Source organism: Scylla paramamosain, chromosome 42, assembly GCF_035594125.1.
Source record: "Scylla paramamosain isolate STU-SP2022 chromosome 42, ASM3559412v1, whole genome shotgun sequence".
Lineage (NCBI taxonomy): Eukaryota > Metazoa > Arthropoda > Malacostraca > Decapoda > Portunidae > Scylla > Scylla paramamosain.
The window spans coordinates 2,450,001-2,455,000 of NC_087192.1; the positions used below are offsets into that span (position 1 = coordinate 2,450,001).

Sequence of the window (5,000 nt, forward strand, 5' to 3'; positions counted from 1 at the left end):
TACACACACACACACACACCACACCACACACGATGCAGAGGCGCAGACCTATTTACCCGCGGCTCTCAAAGTAAACTAGCTCAAATCATAATAATTTTACGTTTTCACCCTGGACTCTCTCTTGCCAAAAACCTTCCCTTAACATCACTGTAGTTGCCTGTTTCTCTAACCTCGCCTTCATTCACGGGGAAAGAGGCAGCCAGCCCCGCATAAATACTGCCTTGCAAGCCGACACCCAGAGAGGAAGACTTTAAATATGAAGCGAGAACAAATTTGTGGGTGTCCAGCAAGGCAAGAGGGACCCACTAGACTCTCGCGACACCCTGCCAACGCCCCGCCGCCGCCCGTGTGACCCCCGCCACCCTCCGCTTATAAGGTCACGGAGGGAGGAAGAGAGGGAAAAGAAAGAGAGAGAAAGAAAAAAAGAAAGTGAGCCTATTTATATATCAACTCTCTCTCTCTCTCTCTCTTCTCTACTCTCTCTCTTCTCTCTCTTCTCTCTTCTCTCCTACTGTCTCTCTCTCTCTCCCCTATTATCTTTCACGGTACGATAACTTTTTCCAGAGAGAGAGAGAGAGAGAGAGAGAGAGAGAGAGAGAGAGAGAGAGAGCGGTTTTAATCTAATATCTTACATCATTATCTTTTCCTTTATTGCGTGGAAATGCGCGGGTGGATGTGAGTAGGTGGAGGAGGAAGAGGAGGAGGAGGAGGAGGAAGAGGAGGAAGTGGATGAGAGGAGATATGGAGAAATGATACGTGGATGGAGGAGAGAAGAGGAAGGAAAGGATACTGGAGGGAAAGGTGGATGATGGATGGAGAGAAAGGAGAATAAATGAGAGAGAAGATGCAGGAAAGATGGATGAAGAGTGGAGGAAGTGGAGATAAAATGAGTAGGTTGAGGAAGTGGATTAGGCAAGCTGCCAAAACACTCCCAACAACAAGAACAACAACAACAACAGGCAGCAGCAGGTGGTGATGGAGGTGGATAAGACTAAGGAGGTGGATAATAAAACTATAATCCACTTAAGATAAAAATCCACAAGAGCATATAAATAAATAATGTGGAATCTGTGTGACAGATTAACAACATTTCCACATTACTAACAGAAGAAACATTTAAAAGGCTCCAGTCGCAGTGACACAGTTTATCAATGGTGTCTTTACAGTTCTAATGACAGATTAATAACATTTTTTCATTATTAATAGGAAAAACACCCTTGAAAACCCTGCTTATTATCTTCATGGCTTTGTATTTTACGTGTTTGAGTGTTGTGAAGTGTTTTGAGTATATTATGAGGTGTTTTGGTGTATTTTCATAGTTTTTTGGGGATATATTAAGGTGTTGTGAATGTTTTTTCAGTTTATTTTGGATGTTTTAAGTGTTTTTGGTGAGTCTGGGTGTGTGCAGGGTCTTTTGAGTGTATTTGAGTGAGTGTAGGCTGATTTGGGTGCCTTTGGGTGTGTGTGGGGTCTTTTGAGTTTATTTGAGTGTCTGTTGGGGGTGTTCTGGTGCGTTGGGGTGTGTGCGGGGTCTTTTGAATGTATTTGAGTGTGTGCGAGCGTCTTTTGGGTGCGTTTCGGTGTGTGCAGAATCTGAGTGAATTTGAGTGTGTGTGGTGGTGTTTTAGATGTGTCTGGATGTGTACGGGGTCTTTTGAGTGTATTTGAGTGTGTGTGGTGGTGTTTAGGGTGCGTTTGTGTGTGTGTGGAGTCTTTTGAGTGTATTTGAGTGTTTGTTTGGGTGCATTTGGGTGCGTTTGAGGCGTATTCTGTGTTGTTGGGTGTTTTTTTTGGCTGTTTTAAGCGTGTTTTTGGGTGTTTGGTGAGTTTTGGGGTGATGTAAGGTGTTTTTAGATGTGTTTTGGATGTTTTCAAGGGGTTCACGTAAGTGTTGTGGGTATTTTGGGAGTTAAGAGTGTTTTTAAGGATGTTTTGAAGATTGTGTTGAGTGAGTTTTTGTGTGCATTTTTTTGTGTTGTCGAATATTTTGAGTATGTTGTGGCGTGTTTTGGTGTGTTTAGGGAGTCTTTGGGGGTATAATTTCCAGTGTTTTCCAAGTATTTACATCTTTTTATAACCTCAGACGTGTAGATAGTAGTAGGAGAAGGAGGAAAATAAGAAAAATGGAGGAGGAGGAAAAAAAAATAAGGAGAAATGGAGGAGGAGGAGGAGGAGGCAAAACACTTAAATGGCAAGAAGGCAATCTTTAGCTTAGTTTCCCTTCCTGCGCTGCCATTCTCTGTAATACTTGGAGTGTTTTTGGTGCTTTAAGTGTATTTTGGGTGTATTTAGGAGTGTTGTGGGTGTTCTAAGTGTGTCTTAAGGGTGTTTAGGAGTGTTTTGGGTGTATATTAGCTGTTATCAGTGTGTTTTGGGTGAATTTTTGGTGGATAAAAGTGGTTTAGGTTGTTTTTAGGTGTATTTTACGTGTTTTGAGTGTTGTGGAGTATTTTGGGTGTATTGTGGTGTGTTTTTGTGTGTTTGGGGGGTAAATTGAGGTGTTGAGTGTGTTTTGAGTTTATTTTGGGTGTTTTAAGTGTTTTGGGTGAGTTTGGTTGTGTGTGGGGTCTTTTGGGCGTATTTGAGAGTGTGTGGTGTGTTCTGAGTGCGTTTGGCTGTGTTAGGAGCGTATTCTGTGGTGATATGCATGATTTAGATGTTTTAAGCGTGTTTGGGTGTGTTTGAATGAGTTTTTTGGGTAGTCGAGTGTTTTGAGTGTGTTTTTGGATGTTTTGAGTGTGTTTGGGTGAGTTTTGTGGGTAGTTTGGGGTGTTGAGAGCGTTTTGAATGTGTTTTGGATGTTTTGAGTGTGTTTTGGATGTGTTTGGGTGAGTTTTGCACTCTCTTCTTCCTAGGGACTCAAAAAGTGCAGGACATTTCAATGTTTATAATGTGTTTTATAAATTGTAACTACTGAGAGAGAGAGAGAGAGAGAGAGAGAGAGAGAGAGAGAGAGAGAGAGAGAGAGAGAGAGAGAGAGAGAGAGAGAGAGAGAGAGAGATAACAAGCAATAACACACACACACACACACACACACACACACACACACACAAACCAATGCATTCATAAACATTCAAATTTCCCGCACTTTTTCAATCCCTAGGAAGGAGAGAAATTGAGATAAGACTGGACATCCTACAAAGCTTAACATTTCTGCCAATATTACAGGATGGAGAGCTTAGGATACAACACGGAGGGGGGGTTGAAGGAGCCTTAGGGATGACTGAAGGACGGACCTTGAAGGAGGGAGTCCTGGAGGTGAAGGAAATGCAGAAAATTCCTCTCTCTCTCTCTCTCTCTCTCTCTCTCTCTCTCATATCTAACGAGTTGAACACCATTTTATTGACTCGTCTCTGACCCATCCACCCACTCATCCACATCACCCATGCAATCATCCACCTGAGGCAAGGTGAGGGTCTGAAGGAGGTGTCACAGGCATCAAATACTCTATCAGGTCCTCCAGTGAGAGGGAGAAGGAGAGGCCTGCGCCAAGTCAGCGCCCTGCCACAGTGACAGTTTTGTGCCCTGAATGATGCAAGCAGTGGTGTGAGGGAGTCTGTTGGTCTTGTCATGCAAGTTACGGCATCACTTGTGTTGTTAGTGAAGTGTTGGGGTGTGTGTGTGTGTGTGTGTGTGTACTGCAAGCAAGGCTATTGGTACACCCACCTCCAGCCGTGACGTGTGTGTGTGTGTGTGTGTGTGTGTGGCCAGTGGGGAGACGCCACGTCACGGGTTGGCAGGCAGGAAACAAGGAGTGGTTCAGTTTTGGCCTGGCTGTGAAGGTGAGCGGATGGAGTGTCAGTACTGTTACTGGATTTGTATTAATATTACGTTTGCAAGACAATTGAGCGGCATAGTTTGTGTTGACACGGCTTATTACCGCAGTCTGCACAGCGTCTGCAGTGTGGCAAGCCTTGTAAGTACAGTGTGTGTGTACTGACGTACCTTGTGTCCGGTAATACCCTTAGGGATTGTGCTACTCTGCCTTAGGTTACTGTCCTTACACACACACACACACACACACACACACACACACACACACACACAACAACAACAACAACAACAACAACAAAACAACAACAACAATAATAGCAACAACAACAACAATAATAATAGCAACAACAACAACAACAACACTGCCATGACCCACTACCCCACCACAGCATCCCCACACGCACCCATTCGTGGAAAACCTTACCCAGTCACACACACACACACACACAAGCTGGGAAGAGGAAGAAGAGGTGGGGAGGAGGCTGGGAGGAGCAGATATCGCGGGGAAGACCAGATTTGTTTGTTTGTTTTATGTTTGGGTAGTGTACACACACACACACACACACACACACACACACACACACACACACACACACACACACACACACACACATGAACGCACGCACACATGCACGCACACACACACAATTAAGCCAGAAAGTAGATATATAGCCTTCAAAATTACTTTAAATAATGAGTGAGGAGGCGGCCATCTTGTTTTCAACTGAAGCCCCGCCCCCCAGCCGCCATGATGGTCTGGCCCGATTCCAATAATATTTTTATTTCGTAAATTTGTATATTGCGGCTTTTTAAGTGAGTTGCTGTGGTTTGTAAAAATATTTAGTGATGTTTTGAGTGTTTTCCATAAGTGTGTGAAGGGAAATTTGTTGATTATGAGGTCCTTTTAGTGTAAATAAGTGTTGCTTTTTACCGTTATTTTTTTAAGGTCGTCCTAGAAAAAAAAATATTTCAGCCGCTAGGCAAGATTTTATTGGCTCAAAAAATCGTTTATGGTTATTAAAGTGTGTTATGATCCTGTTGAGTTAGATATGTGGAGTTTTAAAAGATTTATAGGCGTGTGAAAAGTGGAAAAGTTGACATTTATTATTTCTTTATTTCTTTATTTCAGCTTGTAACTAACTTTTGATTGTTTGTAAAAATAGTTTTGATTTTTTAAAGTGTTTTGCATTCCTGGTAAAATAGATTTGTGGACTTTACAATGTTTT

At 42.8% G+C, this 5,000-nt stretch overlaps 1 protein-coding gene across 6 annotated transcripts in view; it reads left to right on the forward strand.

The window, feature by feature from the left end:
• The first annotated feature begins 3,393 nt into the window (after positions 1-3,393).
• Positions 3,394-5,000, forward strand: part of LOC135093306 (uncharacterized) — an 8,159-nt gene continuing 6,552 nt past the window's right edge. For 4 of the 6 annotated variants that reach the window (XM_063992454.1, XM_063992453.1, XM_063992452.1 and 1 more), the window contains exon 1: positions 3,751-3,916. The gene's annotated coding sequence lies outside the window, so the exon portion shown is untranslated. Of the gene's footprint in view, positions 3,410-3,750; positions 3,917-5,000 lie in introns of those variants that run through there. The other 2 variants (XM_063992450.1, XM_063992449.1) reach the window with 2 other exon arrangements.